At 42.8% G+C, this 27,479-nt stretch overlaps 1 long non-coding RNA gene across 2 annotated transcripts in view; it reads left to right on the forward strand.

The window, feature by feature from the left end:
• The window catches only part of LOC147912110 (uncharacterized), a 360,528-nt gene that overhangs the window by 162,641 nt on the left and 170,408 nt on the right, over window positions 1-27,479 (forward strand). Inside the window, exon 3 of one of the 2 annotated variants that reach the window (XR_015550264.1) lies at window positions 15,651-15,729. The exons of the other annotated variant lie outside the window; for it this stretch is intronic. This is a non-coding gene — a long non-coding RNA (uncharacterized LOC147912110). Of the gene's footprint in view, window positions 1-15,650; window positions 15,730-27,479 lie in introns of those variants that run through there. 2 annotated transcript variants of the gene reach the window in all.

Below are 27,479 nucleotides of genomic sequence, written 5' to 3' on the forward strand. Positions count from 1 at the left end.
AGCAAATCTTGTGACTTTATGTGGGTGTATTGTGTAGGGTCTTCAGCAAAAGACCCCATGGTTTTCACCTCCCCAAAGTGGGAGCTCAGATGATGAGGGAACAACTTGCTGACCCCATGTGGGTGGCGCATCCCTCCCTATTCAGCAGCTCATAATCTGCCTACCCTGAATTTAATAAACCAGCTACAGCTTCTCAACGTTATTAAACAGTACACTCTGTTAAAGTGTACAATTCAATGGTTCACTATATTCACAAATAAAGTTAAGTATTTGATGAAAATAATGGATGAGATTATGGAATCCTTATACCTGTTGGACCATCTTTTGTAAATTTCTCTCAATTTGTCCAGAATTTTCAATATACATGGAGCAGGTTGTGTCCTTTATAGAACATGCCACTCCTTCCTTGGCCAATAAGTAATCTAAAGCTAAATGGTTATGCAAAACCATCTGCAGTAAAGAATCCTGTTGCTGTTGCATTAATTCCAGCTTTGGTGTAATAGCCCAGTGTTCAGCCAGGTAGCTGACAGGCTTGTATGGGCCTTAATGATGTGTCGTTGTGAGCCCAGTGAGGCACCTAGCCCCGTACGGGTGAGGGATAGCAGCAGACCTACTCCCAACACAATACGGATGAATACTGCATGCTTCTGATGTGAGGGGGCAGAAAGAAAGACGAATTGGGAGTCCTGTTCAGTGTTTTGTAAGGGTAGACCCAGGGAGACTGTCAAAAGGTCAGAAATAACAGAAGTACTACCAATGAGTCACTGAAGTAGTAATAAATGTTGATCGTGCACACAGCAAAGACAGTTTCCAAACTGGGAGCACTCAAACCAAAACATGGAAGGAGACCCAGGCGCACATTGTTATAAAGCAACTTAGAGAGAGAGAAAGAAGTGACTGTTTATTCTTCCCAGGGATTGGTCATAATATTAGAATTTTCTTGAATGATAAGGAATTGGTGGGTGGTTATCTACCATCAACCTTGGGAAACACTTTAAGTTTTCTCATGATATTCAGTGGAATGGGCAAGAAATGACCCAGGTCAAGTTAGTTTTGCAAAATAAGCTAAGTTAAGCTTTACTTCTCTGACTAAACTGGTTTTGTCTGCTCAGGGAATTTTCAAGGTTAGTCTCGGTTTTTTATTTTTTATTATTATTAGTTTTAAATGCTTTGCAGTTTATTTATTTATTTTTCCTCCAAAGCCCCAGTAGATAGTTGTATGTCATAGCTGGACATCCTTCCAGTTGCTGTATGTGGGATGCGGCCTCAGCATGGCCGGAGAAGCAGTGCGTCGGTGCGCGCCCGATATCCCAACCCGGGCCGCCAGTAGTAGAGCGCACTCACTTAACCACTAAGCCATGGGGCCGGGCCTCGGGGTTTTTTATTTTAACAAGACTAAAGTAAATTGGTATGAAAAGACGGGACTCCCTGGGGGCGGAGCAGAAGGCAAATGCATAGGAGGTGGGGGGAAGGAGAAGTCCACACATGGAGAACATGTGTGTGTGATGGACCCAGGGCGCGGGACCCACAGTGGACACCCACTGCTTGATTGGGGAAGATGAAGTAGATGGGGGTTCCCCCAGATGGCTGGGCCTCTATTCCCAAGACCGTGGGGATTGTGGTCCTGGGGAGGAGGTGTAGGTCATATTTATCCATGTGGTGTTGGTCCTGGGCCAATATGGGGGATTAGAAAGGCACTTGTGGCCTCCTGCCAGGTGCCACATACTGCATTGCAAAGCGACCTGCTGGCTGCAGTTGACAGCCATAGAGAGCAGCTGGGCAAGCCACAGGGAGCATGGGGTGATTTTTTTGGGTAAACTGGGCAGGGTCAATAAATGATCAAAGTGAGCCACTAACTTTGGAAAAAGCCATTGTTGAGCCTGGTAGCATGACTAGCAATTACAGTGGCCCCCAAAATGAGCTCTGATTTCTGCCCATTGTATAAAAATATATAGACTATTGGAGGGCTTGAATGGGAGTACTGTGAATCCTTGAATGCTGACCACAGCGAAAGGCCCTTTTAGTTGTTGTAGGGAGGTGACACTGCAGATATGGTCCTGGAGGGTGTAGGGGGGATGCTCTGGTGGTGGTAGCATCTGAAGCCGGGGAGGGGTTCAGACATTAAGTTCACTGACTCCCACTAGGACTCATAACGTGGACAAATGTACAGGGTGTGGTGAAGGCAAGCAACTGAGTGAAGTGTTTAAAGGAGTAAAGTTGTGAGACTTGACACATATCTTGGCCTTTCAAAGCTCAAATGTGTAGAGGAGGGCAGCATGGCAGGCAGAGTACCACCTCACCATTGAGCAGTAAGCGTTGTGGTAAGCAGAAGGGCTTTGGGGTAAACATATAGTTAATTCTGCAAAATGCCACTCATTGGGTCATCAGCAAGAAATTTAGATAAACAAGCATTCCATTCAGCAACCAAGTCCCAGGGAGTGCTTGCCATCATCAGCCGCCATGTCTTCCTTGGTGTCATCTCTGCTACAGTGCAAAGTTGCTTATGCAGCATTCAGGGTGGAGCTGTGTCCCACCATGTCATGTGCTGGGGATTGTCATCTCCAGCGTTGTTGCAGGTAAAGGGGGCCAACCCAGAGAGGGATAGCTCTCCCAAGTAGACAGCCAGGAGGGGAACTGAGGGGCCGAGGGACCTAACAGAGATGTATAGATTTGGGATACCCTGATTAAGGTTTGCTTGCACCATCAGGAGCACCTACTGGTATAAAAACTTCTCAGTAAACTTTGAGTGTCCTCAGTGGTTCGCCTTGCAGATGATTGGGCCGTGTTCTCCTCTGAGGCATAGGAGCTCTCCATCCATAAATAGTAAAAGTTGGAGGCATATATGTAGCCTTGGTTTAAGGAAAATTTAGTTAAATGCTCCCAACAATTTATTGTTTGGACCTCTGTTACCAGAAGGTATATATTGGTTGAACTCCATAATCCTATCAGCTATTAGGGTTAAAATTTGTGTATGTAATGGCCAGTGCCCAGAGGTCAGGATATTGTTGACCACTCGTGCAGCGTTGGTGGCCTTTAAGCATTTGTGCCATTGGTCCCATTTTAGAGGATTTGAAGTCCCCAGCTAGTATCCATACCTGGTGGTATTTGCATAATTGTATTAAAAATATATAAAGACCTGTTATAACCTAATAATAAAAAGTTAAATAACTCAATTTAAAAATGGCAAAAGACATGCATACATATTTTTCCAAGAAAGATAGACAATTGGCCAAGAGCACAGGAAAATATGCTGGACACCATTAGTCATAAACGAAATGCAAATCAAGACCTCAGTGAGAGACCACTTCACAATCACTAGGATGGCTAGAATCAAAAAATGAGATAATATCAAATCTTGTTGAGGATACATGGAGAAATTTCAACCCTCAGACATGGGTGGTATGAATATAGAATGGTGCATCCACTCTGGAAAACAGTCTGGGAGTTCTTCAAAAATTAAACCTAGAATTACCACATGATCCATTATTTCCTTCCTAAGTATATGCCCAAGAAAAATGTTTTTTTTTTTTTTTTTTAAAGATTTTATTTATTTTTTGCCCCCAAAGCCCCAGTAGATAGTTGTATGTCACAGCTGCACATCCTTCTAGTTGCTGTATGTGGGACTCGGCCTCAGGCTGGACAGAGAAGTGGTGCCTTGATGCGCACCCGGGATCCGAACCCGGGCCGCCAGCATCGCAGCGCGTGCACTTAACCACCAAGCCACAGGGCCGGCCTGCCCAAGAAAAATGAAAACACGTGTTGCAACTAGACTAGTACATGAATTTTATAGTAATGATATTTCTAGGTGCCGATTGGTGAAAACAATCCAAATATCCATGAATGGATGAATAGATAAACTCATGTTTTATCCACCCAATGGAATATTATTTGGCCATAGTAATGAATGAAGTATTGATACATGGTCCAACATGGATGTACCTTGAAAAGTGTTATGCTAAGTTACTGAAGTCAATCCCAAAGACCTTGTATTTAATTATTCCATTCATTGGAAAGGCCCAAATAGGGAGATCTATGGAAACAGAAAGGAGATTTGTGGTTGTCTATGCCTGGGAATTGGAGGAGGAAGATGAGAAGATTGGGAGTGATAGCTAAAGGGCAGAAGAGTTTCCTTTTGAGATGACAAAAATGTAGAAAAAATGACTGTGGTGGGCTAGCCTTGATGGCATAGTGGTTCAAGTTTGGCACAGTCTGCTTTGGTGGCCTGAGTTCAGTTTCTGGGCACAGAACCACACCACTCTTCTGTCAGTAGCCATGCTGTGGTGGTGGCTCACATAGAATAACTAGAAGGACTTACAACTAGTATATACAGCTTTGTACTGGGGCTTTGGCATGAAAAAAAAAGAGGGGAAGATTGGCAACAGATGTTGGCTAAGGGTGACTCCTTCCCAGCAGAAAAAAAAATGGACTGCAGTGATGTTTTCACATTTTTACAAATACATTGAAAACCATTGAAATCTACAGTTTAATGAGGGGCACTGTAGAGTATGTGAATTACATCTCAATAAAGCTATTCAAATAAAGAAATGCCTTAAGAGGGCCAGCCCAGTGGCTTAGCGGTTAAGTGCGTGCACTCCGCTGCTGGCGGCCCGGGTTCGGATCCCGGGCGCGCACCGACCACCGCTTCTCCAGCTGTGCTGAGGCCGCGTCCCACATACAACAACTAGAAGAATGTGCAACTATGGCGTACAACTATACACTGGGGCTTTGGGGAAAAACAAAAAGGAGGAGGATTGGCAATAGATGTTAGCTCAGAGCCGGTCTTCCTCAGCAAAAAGAGGAGGATTAGCACGGATGTTAGCTCAGGGCTGATCTTCCTCACAAAAAAAAAAAAAAAAATTTTTGCACTCCAGCCTTTTAAGCTTGTGAGTTTGCACGTTAATCAATACATCCATCACCTCACAGTGTTATCATGAGTGTGTGTGTGTGTGTGTCTGTGTGTCTGTGTCTGTGTGTGGTGAGAATGCTTAGCATCTACTCTCTTAACAAATTGCAATTATACAGCATATGTATAATACATGATCATGTTGTAATTTTAAAATAAATTTTATTAGTCAATTCAATACAGGTGGGGGAAAATTGTTCACAAATGCATCCCTAATTTACACAATGATTTATTGTTTTTCTTATATCAGTGAAAATAGGAATTCAGTTAACTTGGGGATATTTTTCACATCCCTGTAGAGTTTCTTCTGGGATGGATCCAGAAGAGCCCAGTCCTCCATGGTGAACTTCACAGTCCCATCCTCAAAGCCCACTGAGTCCTAATAGATGACACATATGTATATAGGAGGACGGGTAAGATGGACAAGCACCGGGGATTTATATTCAATTCGTAAGAAGTTCACACATGACTCCACGGTCTCCCAACATTTATTCTATGACTTGGTCATCAGTAGTGTTCCTCTGGCCACACTCACTTCCTCGTAAATTTAACATCATCATGAAAACATGGAATCTATTGGTACGTTTTCATTGTGATCCCTTCAAGTTTTCATGGCTCTCTAATGTCAGGGTACAGAGCACCTCAGAGAAATGCTGTACAAATGAAAGAAATGCTTCTATATTAGCAGATCAATTCCTTATGAGAAGACTCTTTCCTCTCCTTCTTTAATACCATCATATGATGCAGCGCCCCACGAAGCACAGCATCATATCTGCGTGTTTTGTGTGTGTGTGTGAGGAAGACTAGGCCTGAGCTAACATCTGATGCCAATCAATCCTCCTCTTTTTGCTGAGGAAGACTGGCCCTGGGCTAACATCCATGCCCATCTTCCTCTACTTTATATGGGACACCACCACAGCAGGGCTTGACAAGTGGTGCATCGGTCCGTACCCAGGATCTGAACCTGCAAACCCCGGGCCACTGAAGCAGAGTGTGTGAACTTAACCACTACACCACCCGGCCAGCCCCCTCTGCGTGAAGTTTTCATGAAAATTCCTGTGAAGGAGTGGATCCTCTTTATGCTGTACCTATCACCAAACATGACAGGCCAGGAGGCCTAGGGAATCCAACTTGTATCAAGATTGTACTGGCCGTGTTGTCCTGAAGTACTCCAGGCCATGTCAGATCCAGCTGGCTGAATGATAATATTCTTGTGGAGGAGTATGAGTTATAATTTGTTTGTATAATATTTATGACAGACTCAATTTTCTCTTCTCTTCTCAGTCTCATTTCATGGAGCTAGGAAATTATTCAGTTAGAGCTCAGGCTTGAGGAAAAAGGTATGACAACTTAGACCTCCACAAATCCCTATACTCATGAGCTTCAGGGTTACTTCCCACCAATGTTTAGGACACAACGGGCACGCATACTGGAATGCTAAGATCTCGGAAGAGCTCTTTCTGGCAGAATCATAAAACTGTAACCTGGACCACAATGACCTTGAGGAACAGGTTAACAGTTGGAATTTGCAAGGGCCTTCATTAAAATCCACAATGATGTCATGGTGAGTTTACACATGATTACAAAATACATAAAGCTCAATGGTGCTTTCCTCCAAAAAACCTCACAAAATCCCCTTTCTCTAATTTCAGAAGCAAGTGATACTCTACCAATCACTCTAGAGGCTCACCCCCAACTTCTCTCATTTCTGAGTTCCCATGTGGGGCACAGCAGCATACATCCCATCCCAGGATAGGAATCCCTCAGTGGCATAAATCCCCTAAATGCTGGTTTCTGAAAGAGATCAGTAACCCATTGATGCCCATGTGCAGGAAACTGAGAAAAGGCTCCCACCAGCAATTCTGATGGTACAGTTGACTTACTCATTAGAGAAACAGCAAAATAGGAACAGCTCTCTTGTTGTGGGTCCAGGAAGTAGGATGAGCTGCCTGGGTCAGCCCTCATTTTTCTTTCTACATCGGATCTCTAGCGCTTGCTCATAACAAGCCCTACTACCTGGTGTGCAGAAGAGTGAACATTAACAGGCTGGAGAATCCTTATCCTTGGAAATGCTTCCTCACAAAGTTTGTCCTTCAGTGGTATCTGGGAAATGGGATTTTGGAAGTGACCCCACCAACTTTATAGATAAGAGTGCCTCAGTGTGCCTAAAGTGTTTATGCAAACAATATGGTATGTAGGAAACTCCTGTTTTCCTTTTGAGAGTCTGTAATTTTCTTCCATGTTTGGCAGATGATGTCTTTATAACCAGCCCCCAAAAACCACTGTGGGCACTGAGTCTCTACTGAGTTTCCCTGGTGGACGATAATTCACATGAGTACTCACAGCTTGTTACTTGGAGAACTGAGCCCAGCCTATGTGATTACACTGAGACAACATTTGGAAGCTTGCTCCTGGTTCCCTCCAGGCCAAATTTCATTCAGTACTAACCAAGGCTAATAAAGGATATTTAATGATCCTCATGGGAAAAAAGTAAAATTTTATTGGGATCTATCAAAGCAGAATGTAAGAAGTGAAGAGATGGCAAGTATTCTTAGGTAGAATTCAGAGTCACCCAGATGTCACCTCTCCCAAATGATATCTTTATAACATTCCATGAATCCCCAAAACAGACTTTCTAGGAGTCAACAGAAACTACTCCTCAACATCTTATAAAAGGAACAAATGTCAAAAAGTGAACAAAGTCTTCTGAAGAGCAAAGTCCTCGTCTACCTAACATCCATCAAGAATTTTTAAGCTATAGTGTTCCACATTATACAGTATTAGCAGAGAGAAAAACAGACGAAGGGAAAGGAAAAGTGTCTTCCGTGGGTTGGGATTTAATATGGAAAGTTGGTCAAGGGCAGAGGGGGCATTGTAGAGCAGTGGCAAATGTCATGACACTAACACCCGGGGCAGGGACAAACTGTCATCTAAGTGGGAAATGCCCTGTATTCCCCTCTGCTCCGTGGACAATAGCCAGTTCATTGTAGATTTAAATGTGAAAGATAAAACTGGGCCACCTTTAGAAGTCATAGGTCAATGATTTTTGACACAATAATGGGGAGCATATTCTCATATAAGAAAAAGAGTAAACCATAAAGTCAGAGACTGACAAATTCAAATATATTAAAATTAAGATTCTTAAAAGATAAACCTAAAGGGAAAGAAGAATATCAGCAACACATGCAACATGAGAGAGTTAGTTTCCAGAGTAAAAATGAACAGACACCTAGTTTAAAAAGGGGGGAAAGCAAAACATATTTAACAGAAGATGGAAGATCATACAGTTGGCCTTGTCTATCTGCAGGTTTCGATTTGCAGTTGGTTGATTCTGTGGTTGTGAAACCTGCAGATACGAAGGGCCAACTGTATATGAGGGAACGTCCATCTCCTTGGCAATAAGGTCAACAAAAAATAAAATATTCAGTGGATCCCATTTCACAGTGATTAGAATGAAAATTTGTCAATTAATCTATAATCCCACGATGAAGACCGTTGTGAATAAGTCAATACGTTATGCATGAATGGAGGAAAGGTCATGTCATAAACCCCACTGCTGTTTCCTGTAAATTTGAACTTGATGACTATCCACAGCCCAGCTATTTTCAACAATGTGGACAGAATTTACTGTGTATTTGCACTTGGAGACTCATACAACGTTGGCGTGTACTAATATCGGATGATCTCTAGGATTTATTGACAGAACTGTCAAGTAAGGAATACTGCAAAATATGCAGCATGTTACCCATTCTATAAGTGTTATGTCACCTTGCAGAGGCAGGTGGACCCCCACCCGAGACCTGGTTCAGGTGTCTACACTGATGACAACACACATGCCTAGAGGGTGTGAGAGGGTCTATTACTTCCATAATGACACTGTCAGGGGAGGGCAGGGCAGGCCTCTCAGGCAGGTGGGAAATGCCTTGAGAGAGCAAGGAGAGGAGGCTGGCCTGGGTTCTTATTGAGGTGAGGGGGTGGGCTAGGCTGAGAGTTCAGGCACAGGGGCAGGGCCTCCTGTGGATTGAATCATTTGTGGGAACTAAAGGAACGAGCACCCAGGCTTTCTCATCACCATGTGCAGATGTGGGCACAGGGAATGAAGGGGGATGAAAGTTTAAAGCTGTCAGCAGTCAAACATCAAAAAAGGAGTCAGACTTCTGGTCTCTGGTCTGGCATGTAAGGAGCTTAGAAGCCAGCTTCCAGTCCTCAGAAGAGAACAGCCAAGAAACTTAAAATCAGTTCTTCCATCAGAAAAATGAGGTCACGGGGTAAACTGCTGTCCCCAAAATTAGAAAGAGAGACCAAAAAGTAGCTATTTTAAAATATACTCAGAATATTCTGTTCTTAACAAGGCATGTCCTCAAAACAATCTGTTTCACAAGAGCATAACTGACGGGGCTTTTCCCAGAGCCTAACTGACTTAGGGGAGGGAAAGAGCCAATTTGAGTCTCTTCTAGTCTTTTCTGCTCTCAAAGGTGGGACACTTGTGAGGATGAAAGGGTATTTTTCCCCCTTCAGACACCAGCTATGTGGTATCTGTTCCAATGCCCCTTCTTCAACTCTATGTCACCAAATAGAATTGAATTGACCTGTTAGACATCTAACACTAACTATGCAGAGTTTGCATCAGACTCCACAGGTTGAGAGCTCCGTCCCACACACTGACCCTACTTCAGATGCCATCCACAAATGGGGTGTCTGGGCTACTGACATTCTACTCAGCCATCTACAAATTCACAGATTCCCTTCACACCCCATCAGGCTTGGTAATTTACTGAAAAGATTCTGAGAACTTAGCAAAGCACTTTACTTACTATTATTGGTTTATATAAAGGATACCACTCAGGAACAGACAAAAGGCAGACATGCACAGGGCAAAGTAGGGCGGTGGTATGGGTGAGGGGAGTGGAGGTGGTTGGGGCTACAGAGATTCCACATCCTCTCTGGACACTCCACCCTCCAGCACCTGGGTGTGCTCGGTCACCAACCTAGATACTCTCTGAATTCTGTATTTAAGGGTTCTGATGGAGGTTTCATTACATGGGCAGAATTTATTAAATCATTGGCCATTGGTGATTAAGTCAGTCTCCACCCCGTCTCCTCTCCACAGAGGTTGGGAGCTGGGGCTGTAAGTTCCAAAGCTCTAATCAAGGCTTGATGTTTTTGGTATCTAGCCCCCATCCTGAAGCCATCTAGGAGCCGGCCAGGACTTGCCTCATTAAAACGAGACACTCTATCACCCTTATCACTCAAGTAATTCCAAGGGCTTCAGCTGGTTTTTGGTAGGAACTGAGGACAAAGGTCAAATATCTTTCTTATTATATCACAGAAGGTCAAGTCCAGGGACACAGGCTCATGAAAAGATTGAGAACCATCACTGGACTAGAGAATGCTTCCCTCTGCCCACACCTACCTCTACATGAAGTGGGCTCTTGTTTAATGTTAGTGGACTACACTGAAAAAACTACATGCTTTCTGGTAACCTCAGGAGGAAGGCACGGATGTCACCTCTCCCCACTCCTAGTCAACCCTTTACTGAAATCTTAGCTAATGCAATTAGACACACACACAAAAATAAGGGAAATACAGATTGGGAAGCAAGAGATAAAAATATCTTTGTGGCATATGACAAGATCGTTTATGGAGAAAGTCTCAAAGAATTCTCGATAACAAAGAAAACCCCTTGAACTGATAAGAAGTAGAGAAAGGTTGAATGATAAAAAAAAGTTATACAGAAGGCAATTTTTTCCTATAGATCCACAGAAATAAAGTGAATTCATCTTTGACAAAGGGGCAAAGGCACGTCAATGGGGAAACAGTCTTTTCAACAAATAATGCCAGAAAAACTAAGCATACACATGCCAAAAAAAGAAAAAAAAAAGAATCTAGACAGAGACTTTATACTTTTAATAAAAATTAACTCAACATGGATCATAGAGCATAGTGTAAAATGTAAAACTGCAAGACTCCTAAAAGATAACACAGGAGAAAGAATAATAATGTTCTGTTCTATGTGTGTACCACATTCTGTTGATCCATTCATCTGTTGACGGATACTTGAGTTGCTGCCACATTTTGGCTACTGCAAACAATGCTTCAAGAACACAGGTGTACAAATATCTGTTTGAGTGCATGTTTTGAATTCTTTCGGATATATACTTGAATTGCTGGATCATATGGTAACACTATAATTTTTGCAAAACTGCCATACTGTCTTCCACAATGGTGGTTTGATTTTACATTCCCACAAGAAAAGCACAGGGGTTTCCATAGGTATTTTCACTTTCTTGATGGTGTCCTTGGAAGCTAAAAAGTGATTAATTTCAACAAAGGTCAAATTACCTGTTTTTTTTTTTTACAGGTTTTGTTTTTGAGTGTCGTATCTAATAATTCTTTGCCAAATCCAATGTCATATTTTCCTCAAAGTTTTTTCTAAGTGTATTATTATTTTACCTCAGATATAGGTCTTTGATCCATTTTGGTAAATTATCGTGTGTGGTGTAATAGAATGGTCCAACTTCATTCTTCTGCGTGTTTCTATCCAGTTGTACCAGCACCAATTTTTGAAAAGAATAGTCTTTCCTCCTTCTTGGCAACTTTTTTTGAAAATCAATGAACCATAGTTGAATGGGTTTATATCTAGACTCTCAACTGAATCCACTGATCCGTGTCTCTGTCCTTGTGTCATTACCACATACCTGGATTACTGTGCTGAGAAGTCAGATTTGAAATCAGGAAATGTTAATCCTACTACTTTGTTTTACTTGGAAGATAGGTTTGGCTATTCTGGTTCCCCTGTAATTCCATATAACTTATGAAACAACTTGCCAATTTCTATTGTTAACTTAAAAAGCAAATTTTTCTCTCATTTCATTTAAGTGAGTTTATTCCAGTATAGCCAATAGAGGGGCCGGCCCGGTGGTACAGCGGTTAAGAGCACACGCTGCGCTGTGGCGGCCCAGGGTTCAGAGGTTCGGATCCCGGGTGGGCACCGACACAGGGCTTGTTAAGCCATGCTGTGGCGGTGTCCCATGTAAAGTAGAGGAAGATGGGCACGCATGTTAGCCCAGGGCCAATCTTCCTTAAGAAAAAAGGAGAAGATTAGCATCAGATGTTAGATCAGGGCTAGTCCTCCTCACAAACAAAAAAAGACAAATAGCCAATAGAATTGCAATTAGTGATGTGCATGCTATGGGAAAGCACAGGCTAATCCACTAAACAAAGAAAAGGAGCTGCTTTTACAGAGAACAAAGGGGAGTAGGGAGGGGCTGTTGTAAATGAAAATCCATTGGGGGAAAGTAACAGCTCAGGGCAGCAACGGCTCCTCATTGGCTGAGCTGCAGCATTTCTCATTGGCTGGGCCATTGCCTGGTGAGGAGCGAAATCTTCCTTCAGTAGTAGTTTTACTTTCTGTCCAAGATGAAAGCCATCATCTCTTCCTGTTTGGTGTAATTGAGGATGTGTGGTAGGGCGTTGGTGTTCCTCCTGCAGATCTTGCCCGCTCTAATTTATTTAAGGTTTCTTTTATTAATATCCACAGTATAAAGAAGTCTGAAGATTCTGATAGGGATTTCAATGAAACTCTAGATCATTCTGGGACGTATTGCCATCTTAACACTGTCAAATCTAAGGATCCATAAATATGGGCTTTTTCCCTTTTATATGTTTGTTTATTTATTTATTTTCGCGTTCTCTCTTTTTTTCTGGCCTCTACTGGTGAAGGAGTAACAAAGACCAAGGAAAAAGATGGCATCACTCTAAGGTCTTTGCTCATCTTCATTAAAGATTGGCAATGTCTAAATATCCAAATCACCTGACAACCTCACCCCATTCCTTTTAATTTCCAAAAATGCAAATCAAATTTTTGGCAATAAAAATAGTTACTGGTTATTATCATGAGAAATTAGTTTCAGAGAAAATGTGGCTAGAAGAGTGTTTTTCTCTGTACATACTCAGAATTCTCACAGCTCTGAAACTGCCAGATTTACATTCATTAATGACCATCCAATAGCAATACTGCATAGTTTCTTTTTTTTTTTTTTTTTAAAGATTTTATTTATTTTATTTTTTCCCCCAAAGCCCCAGTGGATAGCTGTATGTCGTAGCTGCACATCCTTCTAGTTGCTGTATGTGGGACGCGGCCTCAGGATGGACGGAGAAGCGGTGCCTCGATGCGCACCCGGGATCTGAACCCGGGCCACCGGCATCGCAGCGCGCGCACTTAACCACCAAGCCACAGGGCCGGCCCAGCTGCATAGTTTCTAAATTTTAAATATATAAAAGTATATAATCATTTTTCTGTCACTATATGATTATCATAAACATGCATTTTGACTACAACTCCCTTTATTTTGTTTTTTTTTAATTTTACCTATTGACCCCCTTCACCCATTTCACCCAATCCCCACTCACCATCTCTGGCAAGCACCAGTTTGTTCTCTGTATCCACAGGCTTGGTGTTTTTGTTTGTTTGTTTTTTGTTTTTATTTTAGATTCTCTATATAAGAGGGATCACGTAATATTTCTCTTTCTCTGTCTGACTTATTTCACTTAGCATAATGCCATCAGGGTACATCCACGTTGTGAGAAATGGCAAGATTTCATTCCTTTTTCTTTGGCTGAAAAATATTCCATTGTACGCGTATACCACAATTTCTTTATCCATTTATTTATTGATAGACACTGGTTGTTTCTATGTCTTGGCTACTGTAAATAATGGTGCATTGAACATGCGGGTGCATACATCTATTTGAGTTAGTATTTTTGTTTTCTTTGGGGAAATAACCAGAAGTAGAATTTCTGAATCATATGGTAGCTCTATTTTAATTTTTTGATCAACCTCCATGCTGTTTTCCATAGTGGCTGCACCAATTTATGTTCCCATTGACAGCACAGAAGGGTTCCCTTTTCTTCACTTCCTTGCCAACATTTGTTATTTCACACTTGTGTATCTTTATTAATTTTGTATTGATGTTTTGAAGTTTTCAGAGTATTTACTACTTTATCAAATTTATTCCTGTTTTATTCTTTTTGATGCTATTATAAATAGATTTGTTAATTTTATTATCAGATTGGTCATTGCACTGTAAATAAAATAAATACAATATAATAAATAAATAAATACAAAATAAAATAAAATACAACTTATTTTTACATACTGATCTTGTATCATTCAAATTTGCTGTACTTGATTATCAGTTCTAATAGATTGTTTTAGTGGACTCCTTAGAGTTTTCTTTTTTTTTTTTTTTTCTTTTTTAAAGATTTTATTTATTTATTTTTTGCCCCCAAAGCCCCAGTAGATAGTTGTATGTCACAGCTGCACACCCTTCTAGTTGCTGTATGTGGGACTCGGCCTCAGGATGGACAGAGAAGTGGTGCCTCGATGCGCACCCGGGATCCGAACCCGGGCTGCCAGCATCGCAGCGCGCGCACTTAACCGCTAAGCCACAGGGCCGGCCGTAGAGTTTTCTATTTACAAGATGAGTCATATGCAAGTAAAAATAGTTTTACATCTTCGTACCCAGTCTGGATGCTATTTATTTCCTTTTCTTGAAAAACTGTTCTGGCTAAAATCAAATTTGTCAAATAGAAGTGGCAAGAGCAGACACTCTTGTATCGTTCCTCATTTTTGGGAGAAAATATCCAGCCTTTCACCACTAAATATAATATTAGCTGTTGGTGTCCCACACTTGCTCATTACAAGGTTCAGGAAATTTCCTTCAAATCCTGGTTTCCCGAGTCTTTCTATCGTGAAAGGATATTGGATTTTGTCAAGTACTTCCTCTGAGTCTATTGAGATGATCAATCCATTTTTGCTTTTAACTCTATTAATATGATGTTTTATGTTAATGGATTTTGAGAGGTTAACCCAACTCTGCATTCCTGGAATAAATCCCGTTTGTTCATGGTCTAGAATTCTTTTAATTTGTTGCTGAGTTAGGTACTACTATTAGTTGAGGTTTTTTGGATCCATATTCACAAAGGAAACAGGTCTGTAGTTTTTTTGTGATTCTTTTGTCTGATTTTGTTATCAGGATAACACTGGCCTCACAAACGAGTTTGAAGCAGTTGAGTTGATTCTGTTTTGCGGGAGACTTTGTGAAGAATCACTATTAAACCTTAATTGGATGTTTTGGAGAATTCTGCTGTAGAACCCTCTGGGCTTGGGCTTTTCCTTATGGGTAGTTTTTTGCTTACTAATTCAACCACTTGTTATAATTCAAATCAAGTTTTCTGTTTCTTCCTGAGTGACTTTTGGTAGTTTGTGTTTTTCTAGGAACTTGTCCATTTCATCTAGGTTATCTAATTTGTTTGCATGCATTGTTCATTGAACTCCTTTATAATCTTTTTTATTTCTGTAATCTCAGTAGTGATCTCCTCTCTCTTATTCAGCTTCTGGGAATTTGAGTCATCTTGCTTTTTCTCTAAGTCAATCTAGTTAAATTTTCTACTAATCCTCTATTGTTGATCTTTTCATAAAATTCACATTTGGTTTCATTGATTTTCTTCATAGGTTTTCTATTCTCGATTTTTTTATTTCTGCTCTAATTTTTAGTATTTCCTTTTCTCAATATATTTGATTTGGTTTCTCATCCTTTTGAATGTGTTATGTAAAAGGTTAGGTTATTGATTTGAGATCTTTCTTCTTTGTTAGTTTAGGCATTTCTGGGTATAATTTTTTGTCTATATAGTGGTTTTTTTTTTTTTTTTTTAAGATTTTATTTATTTATTTTTCCCCCCAAAGCCCCAGTAGATAGTTGTGTGTCATAGCTGCACATCCTTCTAGTTGCTGTATGTGGGACGCGGCCTCAGCATGGCCGGGGAAGCAGCGCGTCGGTGCGAGCCCGGGATCCGAGCCCGGGATCCGAACCCGGGTCGCCAGCAGTGGAGCGCGCTCACTTAACCACTAAGCCACGGGGCCGGCCCTATATAGTGGTTTTGATGTAGCCTGTAAAAGTTGTTATATTGAGTCCTTTTTTCCATTCATTAAATATATTTTCTAATTTCCTTATTGATTTCTTCACCCCATTGGTTATTTAGGAGTGTCTTGTTTAATTCCCTTATATATGTGAGTTTCCCCAAGATATTTTTTTTTTTTTTTTTAAAGATTTTATTTATTCATTTTTTTCCCCCCAAAGCCCCAGCAGATAGTTGTATGTCATAGGTTCACATCCTTCTAGTTGCTGTGCGTGGGACTCGGCCCCGCGCTGGACGGAGAAGTGGTGCCTCGGGGTGCGCCCGGGATCCGAACCCGGGCCGCCAGCATCAGAGCGCGCGCACTTAACCGCTAAGCCACGGAGCCGGCCCTCCCCAAGATATTAATTTCTTATTTCATTCTATCGTGGTCAGAGATCTTACTTTGTATTTTTTTGTGTGTGAGGAAGTTAAGCCCTGAGCTAACATCCGTGCCGATCTTCCTGCACTTCATGTGGGGTGCCGCCACAGCCTGGCCTGACAAGTTGTGCATAGTTGCGTGCCCGGGATCTGAATCTGGGCCGCCAGCAGTGGAGTGTGCACACTAGCGCTATGCCACAGGGCCGGCCCCTCTTACTTTGTATTTTAAATTTCCTAGCATTTAAAATTTATTAGGTGTGTTTTTTATGGTGAAGATTGATCTATGCTAGAGAAAGGTCCATGTGTGGTTGAGAAGAATATGTCTTCTGTTGTGTAAGGAGTTGCACACCAGATGCCACAAGTCTTGTTCATATGCCCAGTAATGATTCCACATTTGGAACACAGGTGAAATTAACATCTCAACTCCTTTAAGTTCATGATATTATAAACTCACTCTCCATAGTTTTGTAACAAGCAAACATGCAAATTAAAGAAGGTGGTAAACAACGCCCCCGTATATCTCAGGTGTTTGATGCTAGAAGTTATCTCTTCAATTCCTCCACGGATAAGGTGTTCCCTCTGGGTCACTATCTTTGTTGGGGGACAGATCAAGAGGCACCCACTTGGCCTTTCCCACCCGAATATGCCTCACTAACAGTGTTAGGAAATCAGCATGTGTATTTTGCGCCTTAATAAGTACATCTATTTTCATTCTGTGTTGGGCCTAATGAGCTAATCTATTTTCATAACTTTATTAAGCATTTCTAATTAGTATAGGGTTTGTGTGTGGTCTTTGACCATTTTTATTGGAACTTTTATATTTCATTTTTGATTATTAAGAGCCATTTGTACTGTTAATGATATGATCTTTCGCTCTCTGTTATTATTGAAAACATTTTCCCAGTGGTGTTTCTATATCTTTTATTATTATCAATGATACAATTACATTTTTTAGTTTATCGAATCTATTCAACTTTCATGTAAATTTTTCTTGGGATGGCATGACTTCTACTGCCTAAGTACACAGAAGTACTTTCTGATGTTTACTTTCAGTGTTTTCATTTTATATTTTTTATTGTTTAACTCGTTACTTCATATAGAATTTTTTTGGATGAAGGAGACAGGAGAGTTATAGACTCCCACAATTCATCATCTATTTTGTTACATCCTTTTGTTCGTTTATAGACCATCAGGGAGTCATCTGTCTAGTCCACAGTTTCTCAACGTTGACACTACTGACATTTTTGACAAGATAGTACTATTTGTCAAGAGGACTGTTTTGTGCATCAGAAGATCCCTAGATGTCTGTAGCAGTGCTCCCCACCTCCCACAGTCGTGACAGCCAGAAATGCCCCCAGATAGTGCCAAATGTTCTCTGAGAGGCAAAATCACCCCTATGACAGACAACCGGTCAGTTCTTATGATGGCATCAGACCATTAAATTATCACAACTCATTAATTTTTATAATGAAGGTATCTGGTGAAAACTTGTTCTTCTTCATTCTTTATTTGCAATTGTTTCCTGAATACCGTTTGCACTTATTTTCAGGGATATACTTTAGAATTATTGTATTTTGAGAAAGAAAAAAGATCCTGATGCAAATTTGAGTGGAAATGTCTTTAAAAACGTGGCTGTGTGTAGAGATCTGCATCTTTGACTTTAGGAGTCTTCCATGCACCAAAGCTGGTTATGTTTCCATGGAGTTGATGCCTCTGTCACCTCATCGGGAAATGCTCAGACTTGTTTGCACATAGATCTCACACATGGAATTAGCCCTAAGCCTCCAAATTTCATATGTAAGTTGAAGGACATGTGATTTTAATTCAATAATATATGTTGTTATCTATAAGGTATGTATTTACAAAAGTTTCAGTGAATTGACTCCTTCATCAGTTATAGTAATTTTTCAGTTATTTTATCTTTAGCGTCTCAAATAAATAATGCTGTCATCTCCAATAACAGTATTTGCTTCTTTCAGCTTATTTGTCAGATTGATCATTGCATTTTCTCACATGAAGTTAGAGATGAAAGCAATGATAAATACTTGGAGTGAGGGCCGGCCCCGTGGCTTGGTGGTTAAGTGCACGCGCTCCGATGCTGGTGGCCCAGGTTCCAATCCCGGGCGCGCACCGAGGCACCACTTCTCCGTCCATCCTGAGGCCGAGTCCCACATACAGCAACTAGAAGGATGTGCAGCTATGACATACAACTATCTACTGGGTCTTTGGGAGGAAAAAAATAAATAAATAAAATCTTTAAAAAAAAAAAAAATACTTGGAGTGAAAAGAAACATCTTTGGTTTTTGTTTGAATTGGCTCCTCCTTTCTTTTTTAAAGATTTTATTTATTTTATTTTTTCCCCCCAAAGCCCCAGTGGATAGTTGTATGTCGTAGCTGCACATCCCTCTAGTTGCTGTATGTGGGACTCGGCCTCAGGATGAATGGAGAAGTGGTGCCTCGATGCGCACCCGGGACCCGAACCCAGGCCACCAGCATCGCAGCGCGCGCACTTAACCACCAAGCCACAGGGCCGGCCCTTGGCTCCTCCTTTCAATGAGCTGCCTCTCACATAGCAGTTCCTCATCATGTTCTGCTCCCAAAACTCTTCTCTGAGTACTAGGCTGGCCTGTCGGTCATTGTTCCTGAGAGTGACCAGGGGATTTTAGCACCAAGAGGTAACTAAAGGGCCGGCCCTGTGGCTTGGTGGTTAAGTGCGCGCGCTGCAATGCTGGTGGCCCGGGTTCGGATCCCGGGTGCGCATCGAGGCACCACTTCTCCGTCCATCCTGAGGCCGAGTCCCACATACAGCAACTAGAAGGATGTGCAGCTATGACATACAACTATCTACTGGGGCTTTGGGGGGAAAAAATAAAATAAATAAAATCTTTAAAAAAAAAAAAAAAAAAAAAGAGAGGTAACTAAAAATATTGTGGCACCATCTTCAGATTTCAACCAAGGGCAAGGGCATCTCTTCAATAGTGGGGATTTTAATAAGGCCTGTGGGGAAGAAGAGAGTTATTTGTGATTCACATAGAGGAATCAGTCCTAGTCAATGAACCATTTGTCCTAATTTCACAATAAGAGGTGAAGTGTGCTCAGTGGCAAAGCTTGGTCTGAGTCAGGCAGCCTGGTGGTGAATCTGAGCACCCTCCTGACTGCCTGTGTAAAGTCAGACAAGTCACTTAGCTCCCCTAAGTCTCAGATTCCTCTCTTATCAAATGGGATTGTATTAGTGCTTCCCTGTTAGAAGTCTGTGAAGATGAAAAGTCATGAGCCAATCCACCTGTGGTGCTGAGTGCAGTGCCTTACACTTAGTAAGCCTCCCTAAAGTGCCTTTATTATCAGTGTCAGCATTCCTGTTGCTATTCTCAGTCATTGTCATCATCCTTATAACAACTTAGAAAGCCGAACTTCTCTCAGTGGAATCTACAACAGTCTACACTGCAGAAGACTCAATAGTTTCTTGACATGTAAGGTTGCAACTGCCCTGTAGGATTACTGAGAACTAGTGCTTCTAATAAAGTTCTGTGATGACTATTTTGATTTCTTCTATGTGTGCTTCCGTTCCCATATTTTGCAATCTTCACTTAAGAAATGCTAAGATAATTAGTTATGGTAATGCATGCCTTCTCCACTAGGTAGAATAATTTGGTTAATCCTTCCTCCCACTACTACCTCAAACACCATGTCAATATTTCAGCCAGAACATGAAGAAAAAATAGTTTTAAAGGTGCAAACATATACCTTGAGGTTGTGTCATTTAAATGTACTTCATGCTTCCCAGCACAAGAAGGATCAATTGCACTTTTATTTTCATTCAGAGCTAAGATCGTCTTGGTTCACAGCCTCAGGAGTTTTCTGGGTAACATTTGAAACTGGCTCCCATACATGAAGGGCAAGGAGCGACTGAAGAAAGAGGCAGGTCACTCCAGATTGATAGGTGGCAGTTTTAATGAGCAAGGGAACTTATATATGATGCTTGTGTTAGGCAGAGCGAGATGGGTGGGGCTCCGCACCTGCCCAGCAGAATCTGAAAAGTTTAGATAGAGGCTCTGATGGGGTTCAGTAATGTCTACAGTCCAGATGGTCTCCACAACATGTTATTCTCTCCAGGCCGCATCCTTGAAATGGCTCTCAGTTCAGGAACATTGGGAGAAATGTATATCCCAAGGACAGGAAAGTGGGTAAGAAGCCTCTGATTGCCCAAGTGCAGCTGGAGGTCACAACCAGTGCTCTAACCTGTGGTCACATCCTCTCAGTGACTCCTCCAGCAGAGCAGCTTCTTGAATCTCGGACAACTCATTCAATTGGGCCGTTTTTCAAGGCCATGGGGAAAATCTCTCTCTCTATACCTACAAATAACTCCCTGTCCTTCTTAAGGGGAGCTCTTTGTTTGGCTTAGAAGACCACCTTGTAGGAGATTCTTGAGTTCTCATGGGCTTCCCTCAGTGCAAGTGGATGCATGAGCATTCTAAGTATGTTTTGGCCCATGCGCTTGCCGTAATGGAGATTAACAGGAACAACGTGCTCTTACCAAACACAACCTTCACATCTCATGTCTATTTTGCTGACCACAGTGATGAAAGGACCTTTGAGAGCACCATGATGTGACTTCAAGACAGAGCCAGTCTGTCCCTAGTGTTACCTGTGAGAACAATTCATTTATCTACTCATCAGTACAGGAAGCAGTTCCCCATTTTCTGCCCAAACAGGGCCACTACTGGAACTGTACAATTCCCACAGGTGCAAATGAAAGTAGGGTGGGGAAGGACAGTGATGAAATGTGGTTTCCTCAGCACCGTGTTTGTGACAGTGTGTGAGAGTGGAGCCAGACATGTGCATCTTCCCAGGTGAGTGCACGTTGTTAGGACAGTGTGTCATTTATTTGAGGTGGAGATGAGGATGGAGGCAAAACAACAAACAAAGGCATTCCTACTTAGGAAATCAGAGGGATTTCCAGGAAACCTGCCTCTAGACTACTATTTTCCACATAGTTTTTTTTTTTTTTTTTTAAAGATTTTATTTATTCATTTCTTTCCCCCCAAAGCCCCAGTAGACAGTTGTATGTCATAGGTTCACATCCTTCTAGTTGCTGTACGTGGGACTCGGCCTCGCGTTGGACGGAGAAGTGGTGCCTCGGGGCGCGCCCGGGATCCGAACCCGGGCCGCCAGCATCAGAGCGCGCGCACTCAACCGCTAAGCCACGGAGCCGGCCCTTCCACATAGTTCTTAAAGGGAAGACAAAAAAAAGATAATGAAATGGAAATATCTTCTCCATTTCTCAATGCTCGATGCTGAATATCCACAGACCTTTTCTTCCTACATTGGATGGGTGACCAATCGATGACGCTACTGCCCAGCAGTGTCCCCCTTGTACCAAGAGCACTGGTTGCAAACTGGGCCTTGCTTTTCTGTTTTCCTTAAGATCACTTGTGGTCCTTTGGCTCTTTCCCTCAGTTTCCATCTGTCAGATGGCCTCCAGGGATGCTTCTGTCCCTGGGTGTGGTGAAATTATTGCTGAAGTTCAGGGGGACTTGGGTGGGGCTGTTTGACACAGATGATATCAAAAGTAAGAATTTCCTCGGGGCATTGGGAGAGGAAATGATCAGATACGGTATCTGTGCATACTGAATGGAGAGGATGCCTGTCTCGGAGTGATTCCAACATTGTCAGAATGAACGTTACTCTCTAGTATCATAGACTCACCAATCAGTGAGATGATTATTTTGATGAAACCCAGTTGTCTAGTAAGTCTCATTATAGGTGGATTAAATAGTGTAACCACAAGTAAGCAGTGGGTCTTGACCATGGAGAGTGATTTAACCGCGGGTGAGAAAGAGTCTCTGCTTACATTTTTTATGGGATACAAATATTTTAATGTCAGAAAGATTTTCTAAAGTTACCTATTCTGAATACCCAGAAGTCAGTTTTCTGCTAAAATGATGGCTTATTTATGCTCCCAGTGCTCTTATTCTGAATCTGACTGAAGTCTTGGGAGGAGGCCCACCTAATGCATCCCTGATATTGTAACTGAACTCGCTGGGTTCACCTTTTGGTGATTGTGGAGCCAAAAAGCACAATCAAGGCAGAAGTAGGTGAAGAAAGGTTTATTAATTGCACAAGCGATAGAGAACACTGGAGTTCCGTCCCAAAGCATTGTTTCCCAGAACAAGGATTTGGGGAGTCCTTTTATTGTTAGGTCATAGTACAGTTCATGAATATTCAGTTAAGGAAAAGGCAGGAGATCCGGAGTTATTTCCTAACAGTCATGTTCCTTTAAGTCTCATTGGTAGAATGTACACATGCTACTACATACATCGCATGATCCAGAAATGGCTGCTCGGTCTCTCCCAGAGGACAATAAATATGTGAATAAAATGATAATGGGAACAGTTCGCTTCAGTTCACTAAGAGTAGTTTGAGGCAGCTAGATCTGGCTTCAGCTAGCTTGCTTGTGGGAACCTTCAGTGGTTGGGCTCTGCCCGAAACTTTCCCTCTGCAAACACTCAACAGATAATGTTAGCTTTTATCAGATCCTGGATATCCCTTTCTTTGCCTAGTTCCCTGGTCACAGTATCTGTGACTGTGTACCTATTTTGCAAAACTATGTCAGACTCCACTTGTCAACAAAGATCAAAATGGAGAGAGTAATCATTGCCTATGGTGAGGAGACTTTCATTTGTGTGTGTTTGTAAAGAAGGATCACAATTCTAGGAGTCGCCTCCCAACACTACCTTTCAATGCAAATGTCCCTGCAGGGGACGAGTTCTGGCTGGCATTCTGCTCAGACACCTAAACTCAGGGGGCTGTCACTCAGACACAAGAGGGCGAGTCTTTTGAACTGTCCAATCGGAGGCGGCAACGCGGCAGGTGGGTGGGGCGAAGCTCCCCAGCTGCCCGGGAAGTTGCTGCGGGCTCCAGCCACGCTGGGGGTCGCGTCTCCCGGCTGTTAAAGGCTCTGCGTGCCTCTGCCGCCTGTTCTGTCAGGTTGTGACCTTACCGACCGCGGGACTCATAGGAAGGAGCTTAGGGGACCCAGTAAATGTAGGAATGGTGAGTGTGCGGCCCCGGGTGAGGACCTGGGGAGGAGGGTCTGGTCGGAACCGGCCGTGGCGGGACCGGCCTCCCCGCGGTCGCCTCCGAGTCTGCGGACCCGAGTCCGCGGGGGCGCCGCCCGGACCTCAGTCCCCTCCGGCCGCAGCGTGGGGGCGGGGCCGGCAGCCGGGACCCCGGGCGTCCTGTGGTCACTGCGCGCGGCGACTTCGGCCCCGGAGCCTCTCTGGGCAGCTCTGCGCCCGCAGCCCCGCGTGTCCCCAGATGGTGCGGTGACCACGGGGAGGGTCATCAGGGACAATCGTGACTCGGTCTCCGGGGCTCCTGCGTGGGAGGAGCTGTGGCCTGTGGGGTCTCCAGTCCTTCTTTCTCCTCAGGTGGCACTCATTTTCTTCTGAAATTTCCATGTATTTGGGGAACAGGGTCTCAAATCCACGACATTGTCCCCCCAGTCTAGGTCTTCCTAGGGCTGGCCACAAACGCCTAAATTTCCAAAATCTCGCCACATTCCCTATTGCCGACTTCCTGCCTCCGATTCACAGCATTGTTATCAACTGTTTGTCCTTGTTGGATTGAAACAGATTCAGTATTTTAGCTGTTTATCATTTTCTCACAGTCAATGGGTGGCTGTTTGTAAAAGACTGATTTTGTGTGTGTGGATACGACATGAAACAATATAAAATATTTCCAAAGAGGAAAGAAAGAGGGGAATTTCAGGAGAAATAAAATATTCCAGTTTTACGTTGCATGTGTACGAAATTCTTATTTCACTTTTCTCCTTCCATCGTGGGTAGTAATATTCTGAGGTCTGTTCATTTACTTTGGGTGATTTCAAATAGATTTCCTTGGCTTATACTAACGCATTTGAAGTGTTCAAGTAGGATTAATAGTTTATAAAATAATTTCGTGTCATGGAAATAAAACTATGTCAACATCATTTTTTCCCCCAGAATGCAATACATTCTTCTGGGGTTTCTTATTGTGCCAGCAAAATGCCATACAATTTTCTTCCCTTATTTCCACATAAAGACTGGTTTGAATGTTTTAGCTGGATTAATCAAACATTGGGTTTGTGTCGTGTAAAATATCAATAGTGGTCCAAAAAGTCTCCAGTGGGAGCAGAGGCCTGAGGGCAGTGGATCTAAGCTAAGGCCCCCTTGGGCCTGCAAAAGGAAAGACTTGAAGGCCCAGTTGTTATTCCTGGGGATCCTCCCCCTGCAGGTGTCCTACTGCTCACACCCCCCATGGAAGGAGCCTCTATACTGAGAGGAGCTTCAGAGCCCTGGAAAGCTGGGGCTGCACGTGCTCATGGGGGTGGGGAGTGATGCCCTTTCTGAGGTAACTGTGGTTTCCTTGGGTCTGTTTCTAGACATAAGTTGGAGTTCTGCATCCACAGTGTAGGTGCACTCAGAGTGTAACTTGTTCACAGTGTAACTCAACTTTGAAAGTCCGAGTTCTGCATCCTGGAGTAGGGCTCATTAATTTGGGAGTTGATTTGTATCAGAACTTGAATCTGAGTCCAGCTGAGTTTTCCTCATTGTGAGAAGGGAAGCCTGAGAGAGGGAGCATTTGCATTATTCCCTGGGGAGAGGAGGGCGTGTGGAGCTCCCAGAGTTCACTCCTGTGGTTGCTCAGGTGCCCCACCCCCCTCCACCAGGGCCTGACCCTCTCTAGAGGTTACATCTCAACCGGCAGTGTTTAGACCCTAAATTTTGGGAATATGGTCAACTTTCTGAGTGTGGGTTTTCCTTCTGAACTCTGGGCAAGCAGGCTGCTTCTGTGAGCTGATTCATAATATTTGTGTTTCTGTTCTTAGATTTCTTATCAATTGAAGATTGTAGCCCTTTGATTCTAGTTTCCATTAGCACTTGGGGTTTTAAGATGTAAGTTAATATGATGTGAGACAAAAAAATTGTTCAACCAATAGAAGTTTTTGTTCCATTTAGACAAGAGAACCTCAAGGTGTGAGATGGGTGTACTGAGTTCTCACTTGCGTTTTCTAATTTTAGGTCAGTTTTTCTGTCCGTGTCCCTAGAGAACTTTGACATTTAAAAGGCCTTAGTATTCCTAAGGCAAATAAATTCCTATTTTAATGGATGTGAGGAAAAAGCACTTGAATTTCTATTTTCAGTGATATGAGGAAACAGGTCAAAGCTTATGTAAATCTTTGGAATTCCTAGTTTATTGCAGGGCTTCATTGCAAACCCCTAATGTCTTATAATATATTACTCCTTCCTGAACATGTCCCCAGTGTGCAGTCTAGTGGAGGGACAAACTATCATGCCCCTTGCCCTTTTTGTTAGAAAGGGATTGGTAAATTTTATATTGTCTGCAGTTTTGTATCCATTAGTGTTTAAAGGATTATATCTTGGAGTCGTCTCCTAGTAAAAATGTTAAAATTAATTTTATAAAGCGGAAGTTAAATAAAAATAATGATCGAGCATAAGAAAAAATAGTGTATATAAATTATATAAATTTCTCTCCTTATTTTAAATAAATAATGCATGGCAAGGTTTAAAAAATTTTTTTTTTTTTTTTTTTTTTTAAAGATTTTATTTATTTTATTTTTTGCCGCCAAAGCCCCAGTAGATAGTTGTATGTCATAGCTGCACACCCTTCTAGTTGCTGTATGTGGGACTCGGCCTCAGGATGGACAGAGAAGTGGTGCCTCGATGCGCACCCGGGATCCGAACCCGGGCCGCCAGCATCGCAGCGCGCGCACTTAACCACCAAGCCACAGGGCCGGCCCTAAAAAATTTTTAAGAGAGGAAATTAACTTAAGAAGACTCCCTGCTTGCGCGTCCTGCCCCACTCCTCTGCTCTCACTCCAGCCCCCCTCAAATGACCAGTTTTGATCACTGCTTCATCATCCTGTTAGTGTTTATGTAAAAACAAACCAGTGTGAATGCCTATTTTTCTCACCCATGTTTGTTCTTATAATGAGTAGCCAAGGGTCCACATATTTGATGTTTGGCTTCTGAGAACTTAAGCCTCACCCCTCCCTTTCCCCTAGGCCTTCTTGTCTGGACGGGCTGATGAGAAAGCCTGGAGGCTCCTGCACTGTGAGCTGCTGCTTGCTGGGCAGCTCCTCCTGTGAGCTGTGCTGCCCTGTGTGCACTGTTCACCCACCACGCCTGGTTCTGTTATGTACAGAGGACTCCAAGTTGACAGTTTTGATAATTCCTTGTCCTTTGGAAGCAGGGGTATGAGAATGGGGCCATCCTTATTGTGGTCTTGTGGCCTATGTCTTGGGCAGAATCTGTGTGTTTACAGCGAAGGTGAGACTGAGGCTGGGGTCGCCTTGACATTAGGGGATGTCTGGGGTTATGAGGATGATTATACTCTGTGAATGAGGTAAACCCATTAGATGGCCACTCCTTAAAGAGCAGTTATTTCAGAGAGAAAGAAAAACACAGGAAAATGCAGCCAGTAGGTGTTGAGATTGCAGAGGGCTCTCCAGGACCCCTGAGTAACTGCTGCTGCTGCCCCTGTGTCTATTGCAACAAAGATCCTGACCCTCTGGGTTATAGCGGACAGCACACACAGTCTGAGTTTGGCTCAGCAAAGGGATGAGTTCAAACCCAACTCAAGCCCGGGTTCCTTAAACTCTGTAAAGCAACCATTTGTCGTGGAGGAGGCCTCTAACCCTGACGGCAGTGATTTGAGGCTCTCTGGAGGAGGGCCTTAAGATGTCCATAGGCTTCTGATGCAAGAACCTGCCCTAGTCCCCACACTCTATGCCGTTAGAGCTGCTATTATCATCTCATGCTGAGATCTCTTGAAAATAGAGTCTCAGAAACACTGAGCATGTGATGCTTTACCAAGGCACCTGTTAGGCCTTAGTGCTGGAAACAGCACCCTGCCAGCTCAGCCCACCTACTGACACTTGTGAAGTGAAGGAGCCTAACCTTGGCCCTGAGCTTATGCCCCCTGCAGGAGGGGCGTGACCTTTCTTCAGTTCATTGAAAGATGCTATGGTGATGAGGAAGTCACCCCTCTCCCAGACACCTTGGTTCCCTGGGGAGTTCCTTGGGATTAACTGAATGCACAGCTCTGGAGCGTGCATAGCCTTTAATGGCAATACACATTTGTACATGACGGAGCTCAATGCAGAGTTGCTGCTCTTCATCCCTTAATTGGGACATCCTTGATGAAGAACCAAACCCACGTGTCACCAGAGGTAAAC

This window comes from Ceratotherium simum, chromosome 39 (genome assembly GCF_057802395.1).
Source record: "Ceratotherium simum simum isolate JZ-2026a chromosome 39, ASM5780239v1, whole genome shotgun sequence".
Lineage (NCBI taxonomy): Eukaryota > Metazoa > Chordata > Mammalia > Perissodactyla > Rhinocerotidae > Ceratotherium > Ceratotherium simum.